This window comes from Pristis pectinata, chromosome 3 (assembly GCF_009764475.1).
Source record: "Pristis pectinata isolate sPriPec2 chromosome 3, sPriPec2.1.pri, whole genome shotgun sequence".
Classification (NCBI taxonomy): domain Eukaryota; kingdom Metazoa; phylum Chordata; class Chondrichthyes; order Rhinopristiformes; family Pristidae; genus Pristis; species Pristis pectinata.
In genome coordinates this window covers 90,887,923-90,906,276 of record NC_067407.1, presented here as the reverse complement: position 1 = coordinate 90,906,276, position 18,354 = coordinate 90,887,923, and positions in this window count along the sequence as shown.

Below are 18,354 nucleotides of genomic sequence, written 5' to 3'. Positions count from 1 at the left end.
CAGGAAAGGTGTGGCCACACTAATAGGGTTGTATTATAGACCATCCAATAGTCAGAGAGAATTGGAGGAACAAATCTGTAGTGAGATAGCAGACCGATCTAAGAAACAGAAAGTTGTAATAGTAGGGGATTTTAACTTTCCACATATTGACTGGAACTCCCACACTGCGAAAGGGCTGGATGGCTTGAAATATGTCAAATGTGTTCAGAAAAGTTTTCTAAATCAATATGTAGAGGTACCAACGAGAGAGAATGCAATACTTGGTCTCCTATTAGGGAACCAGACGGGTCAGGTGACAGAAGTATGTGTAGGTGAGCATTTTGGGTCCAGTGACCATAAACTCATTAGTTTCAAGTTAATTATGGATAAAGACAGGTCTGGTCCTCGAGTTGAGGTTCTAAATTGGAGAAAGGCCAATTTTGTGGAAATGAGAAACGATCTAGGAAAAGTGGATTGGGATAAGTTGTTTCTGGCAAGGATGTGTTCAGTAAGTGGAAGGCCTTCAAAGGCGAAATTTTGAGAGTGCAGAGTTTGCATGTTCCTGCCAGGATTAAAGGTAAAGTTAACAAGCATAGGGAACCTTGGTTTTCAAGGGATGTTGACGATCTGGTTAAGAAAAAGAGAGAGGTGTATAGCAGGTACAGGCAACTAGGAACAAATGAGGTACTTGAAGAGTATAGAAAAAGTAAGAAAATACTGAGAAAGGAAATCAGGAAGGCAAAAAGAAGACATGAGGTTGCTTTGGCAGATAATGTGAAGGTAAACCCGAAGGGTTTCTACAAGTATATTAAGAGTAAAAGGATAGTAAGGGACAAAATTGGTCCCCTAGAAGATCAGAGTGGTCTTCTATGTGTGAAGCCTCAGGAGATGGGGGAGATCTTAAACAGTTTTTTTGCATCAGTATTTTCTCAGGAAACTGGCACAGTGGATATGGAAGTGAAACAAGCAATAGTGTCATGGAACATATAGAGATTAAAGAGGAGGAGGTGCTTGCTGCTTTACAGCGAATAAAGGTAGATAAATTCCACGGGCCTGATAAGATATTTCCTCGGACATTGAGAGAGAGTAGTGTAGGGGCCCTGGCAGATATATTTAAAATGTCCTTAGCCACGGGTGCAGTGCCAGAGGACTGGAGGGTAGCTCATGTTGTTCCGTTGTTTAAAAAAGGATCCAAAAGTAAACCAGGTAATTACAGGCCGGTGACCCTGACATCAGTAGTGGGTAAATTATTGGAAGGTGTTCTGACAGATTGGATATACAAGTATTTGGACAACCAAGGGCTGATTAAGGATAGTCAGCATGGCTTTGTCCATGGTAGATCGTGTTTAACGAATCTTGTAGAGTTTTTTGAGGAGGTTACCAAGAAAGTAGATGAAGGAAAGGCTGTGGATGTTGCCTACATGGACTTTAGTAAGGCCTTTGACAAGGTCCCACATGGCAGGTTAGGTCAGAAGGTTCAGACATTAGGTATCCGTGGAAAGGTTGTAAACTGGATTCGAAATTGGCTGTGTGGGAGAAGACAGAGAGTGGTTGTGGATGATTGTTTCTCAGACTGGAGGCCTGTGACTAGTGGTGTGCCTCAGGGATCTGTGCTAGGGTCATTGTTGTTTGTTGTCTATATCAATGATCTAGATGATAATGTGGTAAATTGGATCAGCAAGTTTGCTGATGACACTGAGATTGGAGGTGTAGTGGACAGCGAGGAAAGCTTTTAAAGCTTGCAGAGGGATTTGAACCAACTAGAAGAATGGGCCAGAAAATGGCAGATGGAATTTAATGCAGACAAGTGTGAGGTGTTGCATTTTGGAAGGACAAATCAAGGTAGGACATACACAGTAAGTGGTGGAGCACTGAGGAGTGCAGAGGAACAAAGGGATCTGGCAGTTCAGATATATAGTTCCATGAAAGTGGTGTCACAGGTAGACAGGGTTGTAAAGAAGGTTTTTGGCATCCTGGCATTCATAAATCAAAGTATTGAGTATAGGAGTTGGGATGTTATGGTGAGGTTGTATAAGACATTGGTGAGGCCAAATTTGGAGTATTGTGTGCAGTTCTGTTCACCTAACTATAGGAAGGATATTTTTAAGATTGAAAGAGTGCAGAGGAGATTTACTAGAATGTTGCCGGGTCTTCAGGAGTTGAGTTACAGGGAAAGATCGAACAGGTTAGGACTTTATTCCTTGGATCGCAGAAGACTGAGGGGAGATTTGATAGAGGTTTACAAAATTATGAGGGGTATAGACAGAGTTAATGCGAGTAGGCTCTTTCCACCTAGATTAGGAGAGATAAGTACAGGAGGACATGGCTTTAGGGTGAAAGGGGAAAGGTTTAGGGGGAACATTAGGGGGAACTTCTGTACTCAAAGAGTGGTGGGAGTATGGAAAGGGCTGCCATCTGATGTAGTAAATGTGGGCTCACTCTTGAGCTTTAGGAATAAATTGGATAGGTACATGGACGGGAGAGGTCTGGAGGGTTATGGACTGGGTGCAGGTAAATGGGACTAGTGGAATAACGTTTCGGCAGAGACTAGAAGGGCCGAATGGCCTGTTTTCTGTGCTGTAGTGTTCTATGGTTCTATGGTTAAGGCACAAAAAGCAATATTAACCCAGGTAATGAAAAGCTTGTTCAAAGGGGTCTGTTTTAAGGATTGTCTGAAAGGACGAGAGAGAAGCATGGTTTAGTGAGTGCTTAGAGCCTTGATTCTGGTGTGGAATTCATTAGCTAAGATATTAAGAATAAGTTCTGATAAGGATATGAGAAGTCTATTTCCTACTAATTTCTGCCCACAAATTATTATGTTGAACTTTTCTATTACCTACTTTTACAGAGATTATCAAGGTACAAACTGTACGAATGAAGTGTCTGTGGACGAAGTCAAGACAAAATTATTGAAGGAATTTTATTTTGGAGCAAAACAATATTGCATTTCATTATTAAAGTGATACCAAATAAATGTGACATGTGTAATAACATACGAATGGATCACTCATCCCTTGAGCATGTTCTGCCATTCGTCTGGATCATGGCGAATCAGTATTTTAACCCCTTCTATCTGCTTTGGTTCTGTAATCTTGAATATCCTTGCCCGATGGACTGTTCTCAGTTTTAAAAAGCTATGAAGGTCATCAGGCAGGAAGGAACTTTGTGACTTCAAAAGGGTCAGATAGAGGAATGATGAGGGAGTGGGTTTGCAGGGAGTCAAAGTGGGAATCAAGATACAAGGTGGTTTGAAGATGAAGAGCCTTAAGAAGCAGCAAAAGTGAAATTCATGGTATCTAGTTATGTACAAAGTACCGTTTTATTTGTAGTTGACCAACATCAAAATAGACGTATGCCCAGTATTTATTGTTAGTCACTTGAACAATATTAGCTTGTGTTAAGTTTTATGCAAAGTGTTTTATGTTTAGCAATATATACCATAATGTATTCAAAGTTATGTAGTCAATTATACTGAAGTAACAATTGCAGAACATCTTGTGAGACAAGATGTGTATAAAGCCTTTCTGGAGAAGTGATCCACTGGAATTATCTGTGCCTGGAGAGAACACTTCTGAGATGTTAAATAATGGTCATAATGAACAGTATTCTACATGAGATAATCAAGGGACTCAGTCAATTTATAACTGGTCAAATATGTAATATAAGACTTAGTTGACTGTAGTGATTCATTTATGTAAATAGTTAACTGATTATATATTCTATGATTGCTGACAGTTTGTTTGGGTTTATCACTTTTTTAAAGGGGACATGGTGTCATATATATAAATGTAAGTACACCTTTAAGAACTGAGGGTATCATGTGCTTTGTTATTTGATACATTATTACAACCATTAGTTAAGGCTTTACTGCTTTCAATACAGGATGTTCTGTTAATAGCTCTATCTCTGTTTTTTGACTTAGTGAACAGCAATGCCAAAGGGAAACAGACATTGCTCAATGGCGTCATCTTATTGGAGACATTCATAGAGTCGTAGAGTTTTACAGCATAGAAATGGGCCCTTTGGCTCAACACACCCATGCCCACCTTTTTGCCTATCTATGCTAATCCCATTTAAATACTATTAAAAATGAATAAACAACTAACACATGATAAAAGTCACTTTTTCAAAGAAAATTACCTAAAAGTATGCCTAAAGAATTAAATGCATTACCAGCAAGCACAAATAATTAAAAGTGTAACTTATCATGTTCTTAGACACAATAAATTCTGCAGGTGCTGGAACCTGGAGCAATACACGATAAGTGCTGGCAGGTCAGGCAACATCCATGGAGGGAAATAAACAGTCTATGTTTTGGGCCGAGACCCTTCATCAGGACTGAGGGCAGAAGCCAGAATAAGAAGATGGGGGGAAGAGGAGGAGCACACACAGGCAGGGGGTCGGTGAGTTCAGGTGATAGCCGAGTCCAGGTGAGAGGGGGAAGGCAGTGAGTGAGAAGTGTCAGAGATGGACCAAGTGAATCTGAGGATAGGGTGGAAGTTGTAGGCAAAGTTGATGAAATTGATGAGCTCAGCATGGGTGCAGGAAGCAGCCCCAATGCAGTCATCAATGTAGCGGCGAAAGAGTTGGCGGGGGGGGGGGGGGGGGCGTCACCTGCGTAGGCTTGGAACATAGACTGTTCCACGTAGCCGACAAAGAGGCAGGCATAGCTGGGGCCCATGCGAGTGCCCATGGCTACACCTTTAGTTTGGAGAAAGTGGGAGGAACCAAAAGAAAAGTTGTTAAGAGTGAGTACCAGTTCTGCCAGACCCAGGAGGGTGGTGGAGGGGAACTGGTTGGGCATTTTCTTACCTTTTTTCCTCACAGTTTCAACACCCCCATAGAATCTGCATTACACCTAACCGGTTTGTGAATGTGATTGACAGTAATTTTCCTTCTGGGAGCAGGAGAACTCCTTCATGTAGTTGGGGTTAGGGGTATTTGAATCTGACACATTCTTGATGACTAAAGCACAATAGCGTAAGGGGCGGCACGATAGCGTAACGGTTAGCGCGACACTATTACAGTGCTAGCGATCGGGTTCAATTCCCGTCGCTGTCTGTAAGGAGTTTCTACGTTCTCCCATGTCTGCGTGGGTTTCCTCCAGGTGCTCCGGTTTCCTCCCACATTGCAAAGATGTACGGGTAGGTTAACTTCGGTTTAAAATGGGCGGTGCGGACTCGTTGGGCCGGAAGGGCCTGTTACCATGCTGTAAATAAAATTTTAAAAATTTTTTTAAAATGCACTGGTAAAGCAACTTCTGTGTGGCCACTTGGCAGGTGCTTTCATGAAACAGCTGCATTGAGGATATTGGGAGAGGTGATCAAATAGTTTGGCTGAAAATGTAGGTTTGAAGGGGCATCTTAAAGGAACAGAGAAGTTTAAGGAAGAAATTCCACAGCTTTGGGCCCAGGCAGCTGAAGGCATGGTTATTGATAGTGGAAAAACTGCGATGTGCAATAAGCCAGATTGGTAAAGCACAGAATTCTGAGAGGGATTTTGAGCTGGAGGAGATTACAGATACAGGGAGAAGGCAGGGCCATGATAGAGTTTGAAAACAAGCTTGGGAGTTTTATAACTGCTCTTGCTTTTAAGTACAGGAACAATCTATGAACTGTAAATGGAGAAATAAGAGTAAATTGGTAAATTAAATGGTTTATTATTGTCACATGTACCAAGGTACAGTGAAAAGCTTGTCTTGAATACCATTCACACAGATCAATTCATTACAACAGTGCATTGAGGTAGTACAAGGGAAAACAATATCAGAATGTAGAATAAAGTGTTACAGTTTGTATCGGTTTATTATTGTCACTTGTACTAAGGTAGAGTGAAAAACTTGTCTTGCATACCGATCGTACAGGTCAATTCATTACCCAGTGCAGTTACATTGGGTTAGTACAGAGTGCATTGGGGTAGTACGGGTAAAAACAATAACAGTACAGAGTAAAGTGTCACAGCTACAGAGGAAGTGCAGTGCAGGTAGACAATAAGGTGCAAGGTCACAACAAGGTAGATTGTGAGGTCAGAGTCCACCTCATCGTATAAGGGAACCATTACAGCAGGCAGACAATAAGGTGCAAGGCCATAACGAGGTAGATTATGAGGTCAAGAGTCCATTTTATCGTACTAGGGGACCATTCTATAGTCTTATAACAGCACAGATACTGGAGCAAAAAGTAAACTGCTGGAAGAACAGAGTAGGTCGAGCAACATTGTGGAGGAGAAAAGAGATGTGTTGACATTTCAGGTAGAGGTGCTGCATCAGGACTGGGGGGAAAGAGGAAGGATGGCCAGTATATAGGTGCAGGGGAGAGGTGGGGCAGGGGTTGGTAGGTGATAGGTGAAACCGGATGGGGAGAGGAATGATGGGCAGAAGGAGCTGGGTGGGGGGGGTGGGGGAGGGATGGAAAAGGTGAACACTGGGACAGAGATCCTGGGTTGACTGGCAGGAGTGGGAAAGGAACACTGGGGGTGTGGGTTACCTGAAATTGGAAAATTAAGTGTTTATACCATTGGGTGCAGTGTACTCGTGAAATATGAGGCGTTGTTCTTTTAGTTTGTGTTTGGCCTCACCATGAAGGAGGTGCGAGTTGAAAAGTCCTGCAACCAGAAGCTCAAGATGGCTGTTGTGGACAGAGCGCTGATGCTCTGCAATATGATCACCTCATTTATGTCTGATCTCACCGATGTAGAGGAGGACACATCGCGAACACTGAATGCAAAAGACCAGATTGGAGGAGGAAAATATGAATAGCTCAGCAAGTGTGTTAGAAGCTGCCCTGGGAAACTTCAATAGATGGTTATGGTACTGACACACAATGAAATATATCTCCTACTGGATATTTCATACAGTCATAATTCCTTAACTCTGGTGGCTAAATTTCTCACCAAGTTTCCTTTGCATGCTTGACAGAACTACAAAGTTAGCTGCTGATGTTAATTCCACCTTTCAACAATCAGCAACAATTGTAAATGTATGATTTAATCCTCAGTTAGAAAATGACACAAAATTAGTTTTGCAGAAATCCATCAAGTATCTGACATGAGGGGTATTAAAATGTTGGTGCACTAGCACCATGTAATGTCACTTACAGAAAGTTAACTTGTTTTACAAAAGAATTTATAATGTACTATATGAGTAAAATGTCTTTCCCAAATTTGAGCTCAACTGTAATTCATTCATGCCATTAATGCAAAAGCAAGATGCTGAAAATCTGAAATAAAAAAGATAAATGCTAGAAACATCTGGCAGGTAAGGTGGCATCTTCTGGAAAAGTTAGCCATTAAGATAAATGGCCTTTGAATTCTGAAAACGTGGCCACGTTAGACGAAATAGTTGAAAGGTTGATGATAATCCTTTGCATAAGCCAATTGGTAAACCTTAGCTCATTGGAAACATCTCTGCCTGTGTTCTATGCCACGCTTATCCATCCTCCTGTTCTCACTGATATGGTTCACATTGCCTTAAATTTAACAATCTCATCCTCCGTGGACTTATCATCATCTAGTAACCCAGTCCAGCTCTATATCCTCAGCTACCATGCTGCACTTCATTTGATTTGCCCCTTGTACACTTGTCCTGCCAGTGCTTTCAGGTATGTTGTCTTTTCCTTGCATTTCAATGAAGCACCCTGGAACATCCAGCAGAAAAAAATAAATGTAAATTGAGGTTACCCTGAGGTTTAGATTCTTGCCAAAGCTACAACCTTCACATTAGTAACAGATAAAATGTCTTTTCCTTAATGGTACAACGTGTTAACTACTGACAGCTGATGAACAAGATTGCCAGATGAATAGAATATAACAAAGAATCGGATACCATGCAGAAGGCAAGATAAGTATATCTGTGTGCTTTTGCATAGGATTTAAGCATACAATGGTACAACACAGGAGAACGACATTCAGCTCATCAAGCCTACAACAGCTCGTTAGAGGAACAATACAGTTAGTCCCAATCCTGCTCCTTTGCCAATATTCCTATTTTTTTCTTCTTCAAGCATCCAATTCTCTTTTGACGGCTACTATTTAATCAAATTCCATTGCCTTACCTGGCAGCACATGGCAAATCCTAATATCATTATGCCATCTCTGGTTCTTTTCAGCCTTTTGAAACTTGCAGAATAGATAAGGATGAATCAGTAACTGTGGTGCATTTGGATTTTCAGAAGGCTATCGATAAAGTGTAACACCAGAAGTTAGTCCCTGCCATTGAGGATACCTTCAAGATGCGGTGCCTCAAGAAGGTGGCATCTATCATTAAGAACTCTTACCATCTGGGACATGCCTTCTTCACGTTACTACCATCGGGGAGGAGGTACAGGATCCTGAAGACCCACACTCAACCGTTTCAGGGATAGCTTCTTCCCCTCCGTCATCAGATTTCTGAATGGTCCATGATCTCATAAACAATACCTCGTTATTCCTCTTTGGCACTATTTATCCATTTTTGTAACACTCAGTAATTTCTATGTCTTTATGTCTTGCACTGTACTACTGCCGTAAAACAACAAATTTCACATGTGTCAGTGATAATAAACCTGATTCTGATTGTGATTAGAGTGCTTGGGATTGGGGTGATAGATACGGGCATGAACTGAGTGATCAATGAACAGAAAGCAGGCAGTAGGAATAAACACTTTTTTTTAGATTACAAGGTTTTAACTAGAGAAGTGCCTCAGGGAACAGTGCTGGACCCCAGCTGTTCACAACTAGATCAATGATTTGAATGAGCAGGACAAGTGTTATGCATCCAACTTTATTCAATGTACAAAGGTACATGGCAGTGTGAGATGTGCAGATAATGCAGAGGGCTTCCAAGGGTACATGGACAGACTAAACAAATAGATAAGGGCAATGCAAATGGAATATATTGTGGAAGTTATCAGGTCATCCACTTTGGTTGAAAAAAAATGAAAAAGTGGAATATATTTGAAATGATGTTAGACTGAAAATTGTTGGTTTGAATTACTGTAAAGTTGGTTTGGAATTACTTGTTATGAATTACTGAAATTTAGCATGCAAGTAGAGCAAGTAATTAGGAAGGTAAAAGGCATATGTGATTATTGTAAGAAAATTCAAATGCAAGAGAAAAGGTGTCTTTCTGCATTTATAAGGGGCCATGGTGAGACTGCACATTGAATACTCTATGCTGGTATGGAATTCTGCCTTATGCCCATTCGGTTAAAGGGAGTGAAATGAATGGGCATCAGATTGATTTTTTGGGTGGATGGGAATGGGGGAACGTATTCTACTGTGAGATGAGATAAAGCAAGTTAAGTCTAAGGTTTCTTGAGTTTAGAGGAATGAGAGATGTTCTCATTGAAATGCAGAAAATTCTTACAAGATTTGTTAGGGTGGATGTCTGGACTTGGGGCCACAGTCTCAGAATGAAGGCTAACCTATTCAGGACTGAGAGGAGTAGAATCAACCAGCTCCATCACAGGCACAACCCTCCCCACCATCGAGGACGTCTTCTAGAGGCGGTGCCTCAAGAAGGCGACATCCATCATTCATACCATCCAGGACATGCCCTCTTCTCATTTCTACCATCAGGGAGGAGGTACAGGAGCCTGAAGATCCACACTCAATGATTCAGAATCAGCTTCTTCCCCTTCCCCATCAGATTTCTGAACGGTGCACAAACCCATGAACACTACCTCGTTATTCCTTTTTTTTTGCACTATTCATTTTGTTATTTTTGTAATTTTATGTCTTTGCACTGTACTGCTGCCACAAGACAACAAATTTCACATCATAAGTCAGTGATAGTAAATTTGTTTCTGATTCTGAATTTTATAGCACAGAGACAAGCCATTTGATGCGACACCAGCCTCCCCTCCTTGGACTCTTGTCTTTACCTCTCATTGTCTTGGTGTAGCAGCCAGCATAATCAAAGTCCCCACCCACCCGGGACATTCTCCTCTCCTCTTCCATCGGGTAGAAGATACAGGAGCCTGAGGGCACGTACCACCAGACTTAAGGACAGCTTCTACCCCACTGTGATAAGACTATTGAACGGTTCCCTTATATGATGAGATGGACTATGACCTCACGATCTACCTTGTTGTGACCTTGCACCTTATTGCACTGCACTTTCTCTGTAGCTGTGACACTTTGTACTGTTATTGTTTTTACCTGTACTACATCAATGCATTCTGTACTAACTCAATGTAACTGCACTATGTAATCAATTGACCTGTATGATCGGTATGCAAGATAAGTTTTTCACTGTACCTCGATACAAGTGACAATAATAAACCAATACCAATACCAATACCAAGGCTTTGTTTATTCTTCAGAAAATCCCACTTTCACCTCTCATCAGCATCCTTCTTTACTTGCTCCTCCTGTGTTTATCTAGCTTTTCTTTGCCAGGTACATTTGTGGTGTGAATATCACTTATCCATCCATACCTAAATGTTGTCCAGGTTTTGTGATGAGCAGAAACAGACTTCTTCAATATCTGATTTTTTTTAACAGTATCTGTGCTTTGTTGCTGATCCTCAGGCTTTTTACTGGAAACTAAGGGCAAATAATTGATTCCTTGGAGCATGTCCAGAGACTGTCATTTGTTGTCATCTACTCCTTCAACCTTCCTCTTGTACTCACACCTACTCCAGAATCCATCAAGAAGTGACCAAGTGAGAGATCCTCTCGGTACTGGAGTGTGCCTCCAAACCAGTCCATGCTAGCTAGCTCCATTATACTACTGGTGTTTGCTTGGACCTCACTGCAAGGATGCTTCAGTTTGCTTGTGTGAATTCTGACTGGAGTCAGGAGCTAGGTGTTCAGGGGGAAGTCCCATGCAGCCACTGTTGGCCTTCTGGAATCTTCTGGAATCTTGGCCCAGTCTATATACATGCTGCCCCTCCTACCAGTGATGCTGGAGGCCCAGCAGGTTAGCCACCAAAGGGTCCATATCTCCAAGGAAAGGTGGTCCTTGTGTCCCAGCAACTGCATGCTCATTCAGCACAAATGGGCTTTAACTGCTGTAAATGTAAACTCAGCATTCTTGCCTCCAGTCAGTCACTAATAAACGTCACTTTAATTAGCTCAGGTGGTGGTGGTGACACGGGGTGGTCTTTACTGACCAGGAGTCTTCTGGTGATACCAGGATCATCAAAGTCTGATTTGGCAAGTTAGTGTCAAACTGGTGTCACGGGAGAACTGACAACAACACGAATATCTTCGTAATCCTGGTCTGCGTGTGTGATGCACTTTCTAAAGTGCTGCCCGATTTGCTGAGTAGTGCAAGCCAGGCTAAAAGTGTGTGCTCATAGTTTGCAAATAATATTGAAAGAAAGTTGACAGCCACTGAACATGAAATGTTATTAAGTGGCTAGACTTTGCACGATTATCTGATTTATTAGGGCTGGATTAAAGGTTTCAGAATGGGGAATGGAAGGGCAAAGCACAATAAAGTGTTAGATCTTCAGGGTACTTCTGCTTTGATTGTCTTCTAACCTTGTTATTCACAATACTCCCCTTCTCAAAGTCCTCACCCTACTGACAATCACGGCACCACGACTTACTCCATCTCCTCCTCTATTTACTTCCAATGCCCACTGCTCACCATTACTGCAGCACTCCCTTACCCACATTTCACATCTTCCATGGCAACTTATGAGCTACTCAACCATGACAGGCACATTACTTAACTACCTCACAAGCTATGTCCCCAAGCAGCTTTTCCGATCTAGGGAAAGTGTACTGGCCACGTTAGACAAGACTAAAACCTGAGGGAAACGCAGCTGGAAAAGAACCAGTGCAGTGTTTCTAGGATGGTTTATTTGGCACAACTGCAGCAGATCAAGAACATGGCTTACCACCACCAATCTCAAAGGCAAAAACCCATGCTGGCCTTGCCAAAGAGGTCCGCATCCTAAAAATGAATTTTAAGAGCTTCCCTCAGTAACTGACTCAAAAGATGACCGAATTTTAAATGCAAATTACATCCAGCGCATATCACATTTCCATGTCCTATGTTCCACTTTAAATAAACAGTAGCCTAGAAACAGACCCCACGCACATACCAGACCATATACTCAGGATGAATTGATCACCAGGGTGGAGTTCCACTAATTATGGTCATTTGCCGGCCTTCAAGGTGGCTCTAAAACTTAAGCTGATTTGGGGTGCACATTTTAAAAGCTTTAATTTACTTTAAAAAAATCATCCACTGCCAACCAACACTGCTACCAAATGCTTCTGCCTATATTTCAAATAAATTTTCAGCAGTTTAAAATCTGACTACTCACAGGAGTGAACTAGACCCTCTGATCAATGTGTTTTATATAATAAAACCATTTTCAGCTGTGCTATTCAAAATATACCAAATTATCTCACTTAAATAGATAAAGGAATATTTTCAAAAGCACTTAGTATATCAAACCATATCTTCAAGCCTTTTTCTGCAGGTACAAGTTCTGTCAGGTTTTGTTTTTGACAATATGCTATGATCCAAAACTCAGCTGAAGAAAACAGCTTTCAAAATAGGTTAATTTTGGGCACAATTTGTTCCTGAATTACCAACCACATCCAAAACACAAGTCCTGCCTTCTAATGTCAAAGGTGTTGAAGTGACCTTAACTTCAAAACCCACAAGTGTGATCCAGTGTCATTATCTCCCTGAGGTGAGCTTTGCTGACTCCATGGTGCTGCTGGTGACATTGCCACATGCCCAGCACAGTCTGCTGCTACGCTGCCCCCTACTGCAAAATTGACAACATGTTGCACAGAGCAAGCTTTTCTGCTTTTTTTTATTTCATGGTTTTGATGTATTAATACCCATCACATTCAATGACTTAAGAAGAAAACTGCCACTGGTTTTGAATATTAGGAATAAACAACTGACCAGGGTGGTTCCAGGGAAGGTTGACTTTGATTCTATGCAGCGAGTGGAGAAACTGAGGTTTTTCTCCTTAGCACAGAGAAAGATAAAGAGATATTTAATAGTGAAGTTCAAAATCATGAAGAGTTTTGATTTTGTTAGGATCCAGAATACACTGATATTTCCTGTCCAATGCTATTGAGCACAGTCAAAATGGTCTGCTTTATGTTAAAATTATCCTTACAATCCTTCTGTTTTTATATATGCAACAATCTCTCATGGAAGGCCATAGTCATATGATTAATTGCACATCTGGACCCTGCAATGGGATATTACTTTCAGAATGATTTTTGTTAGGATTTGAAAGCTTGTTGGCTCCAGAAATTGCAGTGGATATGCATTTGGGAAAGCAATATAATTGCTTCAACTTTGTTTTAACTGTCTCTAAGTTTGATATAACAAAAAATGCAACAATTTTGCCAGATTAAATTATGGTTGCTTTTCTGTGAAAGTGCAGTGAGTGGGTACATAATAGTTATGTAATACAAATGAGATGCACAAAGTTACTTAGCAGTGTTCAGACTCCAGGTGTAAATGAAATGATGGCATCTGTGTGAAACCCAAACTATCTTATTTCTCAGATAAAAAGCAGAAAATACAGAAAAACACAGTATGTCAGGCAGCATCGATGGAGATTTCATCAAAATCATACAATTATACAAATTTATGCCAGGGAGCCCTTCAGGAGCATAGAAGGTGTAGTTGGGTTCTTAAAAATGAAATTAGGAGAGCAAAGGGAGGTACAAAATATCACTGGTGGACAACATTAACCCCAAAGTATTTTATAAATGTATTAGGGACAAGAGAATAATGAGTAAGGCATATAAGGGATTAAAATGGGAGTCTGTGCATGGAGCCTGGGAATGTAGTTGAGGTATCAAATGACTGTTTCTCCTCTGTATTCACTAAGCAGAAGGACATTACAAGTGGAGAATTCAGGGAGGGGGATGGTGAAATTCTAGAATAAGTTATCATTAAGAAGGAGGAGGTATTAGATGTCTTAGGAGGCTTAAAGGTGGATAAATTCCCTTGGCCTGGTGAGATGTATCCCAGGCTGCTATGGTCCACAATGGAGAAGATTTCTGGGGACCTGGCAGAGATTTTTAAATCTTTACAGGCTGCAGGTGTGGTGCCAGATGACTGGAGGGCAGCAATTGCTGGTAGATGGGATTGGTATAGATAGGACTCAATAATCAGCAAGGACATAATGGGCTGAAGGGCCAGTTTCTGTGCTGTATTACTCCATGACTCTGACTCTAGGAGAAGACCATCTAGTCCAACATGTCCATTCTGGCCATAGGTTAATCCTAGCTCTTGGTCCATAGCTCTTAGTCCGTAGCCCTGCAGGTGCTTTTAACTGCAATAAGACTTCCTTCCTCCCGCTAAGGTAGTGAGTTCCAGATCCCATTGCTCATTGAGTGAAAACAATTTTCTCATCTGCCCTTTAATCTTTCTGCCAAATAGCTTTAATCCATGCCCCATTGTTACTAACTTCTCTGTTAAAGGAAATAGTTCCTTTCTGTTTACCCTTTCCAAGCCTCTCATAACCTTATATATCTCCATTCAGTCTCCTTTGTTCCAAAGCAAACAGCCCAAGCCTAGGCAGTCTCTCTTCATTATTATGATTGTCCAGGCCTAGAAACATCTTGCTACTATACTTCCAATTACATGCCAAAAAGACTGTCCTTCATTCAATCTGAAGAAAGTTGGCATTTATTCCATGTAGGAACATTTTTTTATGGTTGACTCTATCAGAATCATTTTCAAATTTATTTAGATTCCAATATGCAATTTTGAACCATTTGAATCACCTTCCATTTTCTCATAAGTGACTTAAAGCTACATTTAAAGTGGCAGCTGAAACTTAATCAGCTACATCTGACTCTTTAAGATCATTAAAATCATTTTTGCTCTATTATATTTACAATCCACTAATAAAATAATGGGAGCATGCTTTTTAAAACATCCAGTTTAAGTAACCATGAATCTGTTAGCAATGACACACTTTAATGATGCTTAAAGCTTCCCTCGCAGCTAATGTGGCACTTAACTTGTATAAATATCATTGAGTCTGTCAATATTTCAGAATCAGAATCAAAATCAGATTTATTATCACTGTCTTAAATGACATGAGACTTGTTGTTTTGAGGCAACAGTGCAGTGCAAAGACATAAAATTACAATAAATTACAAAACAAATAAATAGTGCAAAAAAAGGACTAATGAGGTAGTGTTCATAGGTTCATGGACCATTAGGAAATCTGATGGTGGACGGGAAGAAGCTGTTTCTGAATTGTTGAGTATTGGTCTTCAGGATCATATACCTCCTCCTTGATGGTTGTAACAAGAAGAGGGCATGTCCGGGATGGTGAGAGTTGGCGAATTTATTGATGGTGTTTGAGCTGTGCTTAGCCATGCAGTCATGAATGTACAGAGAGTAGAGCAGTGGGCTAAGCACACATCCTTGCGCCTGTGTAGATTGTCAGCGAGGAGGAGATGTTATTACCGATCCACACTGACTGTGGTCTCCCGATGAGGAAGTTGCAGAGGGAGGTACAGAGGCTCAGGTTTAGAAGCTTGGTGATTAATGTTGAAGGTATTGAATGCTGAGCTGTAATTGATAAACAGTAGACTGACATATGTTTTGCTATTGTGTAGGTGCTCCAAAGCAGAGTGGAGAGCCAGTGAGATTGTGTTACCTGTTGTGGCGGTAGGCGAATTGCAGTGGGTCCAGGTCCAGGAGTTAATTCTAGTCATAACCAACCTCTCAAAGCACTTCATTATGGTAGATGTGAGTGCTACGGGGCGATAGTCATTGAGACAGCTCACCCTGCTCTTCTTGGGCACCATACGATTGCTGCCCTTTTGAAGCAGGTGGGAACCTCAGACTGCAGCAGTGAGAGGTTGAAGATGTCCTTGAACATTCCAGCCAGTTGGTCAGCACAGACTTTCAATACCCAGCCAAGTACACCATCAGGGCTTGATCTTGCGAGGGTTCACCCTCTTGAAGGATGTTCTGAAATTGGCCTCCGAGACAGAGATCACAGGATCGCCGGATGCTGTAGGGATTTCCACAGGTTTAGTGTTATTCTCCCTTTCAAAGCATGCTTAAGAGGTGTTGAGGTTGTCAGGGAGTGAAGCATCACTGCCATTTATGCTGATAGGTTTCGCCTTACAGGAAGGAATGGCATGCAAACATTGCCACAGCTGTTGTGCATCCAATTGTGTCTAATTTCACATGGAATTGCCTTTCTGCTCTCACAGTGGCCTTCTGTAGGTCGCACTTGGACTTTTTGTAGGATTCTGGATCGTTGGTCTTGAACGCCACAGGTCTAGCCCTCAGCAGACTGCGAATCTCCTGGTTCATTGAAGGCTTCTGGTTTGGGAAAACTCAGTAGGTTCTTGATGGCACACACTCATCCACGCAGGTCTTGATGAAGTCAATGATGGCCGTGGCATATTCATTCAGATCTGGAGATGAATTGCTGAATATGGTCCAGTCCACAAATTCAAAGCAGTCCTATCAACGCTCCTCAGCCTCCCTTGACCATAACTTTGCGGTCCTCACCACTGGTGTTGCGGTCCTCAGTCTCTGTCTATGTGCCAGGAGTAGAAGTACAGCCAGGTGATTGGACTTGCCCAAGTGCGGGGACAGAATGGCACAGGAAGCATTCTTGATGATAGTGTAACAGTGATCGAGTGTGTTGGCTCCTCTTATTCTGCAGGTGACAAGTTAGTGGTAGTTGGTCAGATACTTCTTCAAGCTGGCCCGGTTGAAGTCCTCCACGATGATCGTTAAAGCATCAGAGAGCACTGTCTCATGATTGTTGATCATGGTGCTCAGCTCCTCCAGTGCCAGATTGACGTTTGCCAAGGGTGGAACGTACACCGCTACCAGGATGACGGCAGAGAACTCCCTCGGCAGGTAGAACGGACAATACCTCACTGCCAGATGTTCCAGGGTGGGGGAGCAGGATTGAGACAGAACTGCCACGTCTGTGAACCATGAAGAGTTAATCACGAAGCAGATGCTGCCGCCTCTGCCTTTACCTGATGCTGCCGTCCAGTCCAAGCGCTGTGTCTGGGGCTGAGCCATGTCTCTGTGAAGCATATTTGCTTTTAATTGGATGATCGATGTGTCCACCCTGTAGAGTGGCATAGTCAGAGAATGGGAAATCATAGACTCATATCATACAGCACAGAAAGAGTCCCTTTGATCCACTATGTTCATACCAACTATTAAGTACCCATCTATACTAATCCTATTTACCAGTACTTGATCCATAGCCTTCCACACCTTGGTGATTCAAGTGCTCATCCAGATACTTTTTAAATATTGTGAGAGTGCCTGCCTCCACCACCTTCTCAGATCCTCCGTCTGACTTTTTTTTCTTCAGATCCTCGATAACCCCTCACTCCTTACCTTAAACCTATGTTCTCTGGTTTTAGCCATCTCCAATATGGGGAATAGTTTCTTGCTGTTAACCCTATCTCTTTCCCTCATAATTCTGTGTGGCTCTCGGGTCAACCCTCAGCCTCCTCCACTCCAAAGAAAACAAACCCAGCTTATCCAGTCTCTCCCTGTAACCGAAGTGTTCCATCCTAGGCCCATCCTGGTGAATGTCCTCTGCGTCCTCTGCATCCTCCCCAGTGCAATCATTTCCTTTCTATAGTGACCAGAATTGCATACAATGGTCCAATCCTAAAGATAAAATTAATACATATTTAAATTTGCTTCTGACAGTACTGGCCAATATTCCTCACTCAGATGCAACCTCACTATCCACAGAAAGCCTGTTACACTTACTTATGTGACAACATTGCTAATGTTTCAGCATCACAACATTTGAGACTCTTTTTAAAAATGTGGTTTGCTACAATGATATTAGAATTAAGAGGTCTGGAGCCATGAGTCCAAAGCCCACCGTGGCAAATAGGGAATCTAAATTCAGGTTATCTAATAATCTCCATCACTCCATTCCCTGCATATTCATGTGTCTATCTAACATCCTCATAAATGTCACTTGTCGTACCTGCTTCCGTCACTTCCTCTGGCAGCCCGTTCCGGGCATCCGCCACTCTCTGTATAAAAAACCTGCCCAGCACATCTCCTTTAAACATTCTCCCTCTCAACTTAAATGTATGTCCTCTAGTACTTGATATTTCAACCCTGGGAAAAAGATTCCAACCGTCTCCCCTATCTATGTCTCTCATAACTTTATAAACTTCTATCAGGTCTCCTCTCAGCCTCCGACATTCCAGAGAAAACAACTCAAGTTTATCCAACCTCTCTTATAGCTCATACCTTCTAATCCAAGCAGCATCTTGATAAGCCCCTTCTGCACCCTTTCCAAAGCCTCTACATCCTCCCTGTAATGAGGCAGTCTGAATTGCACACAGTAATCCAAGTGCAGCCTAACAAAAGTTTTGTATAGCTGCAATGTGACTTCCTTACTCTTATACTCAGTACCCTGTCCAATGAAG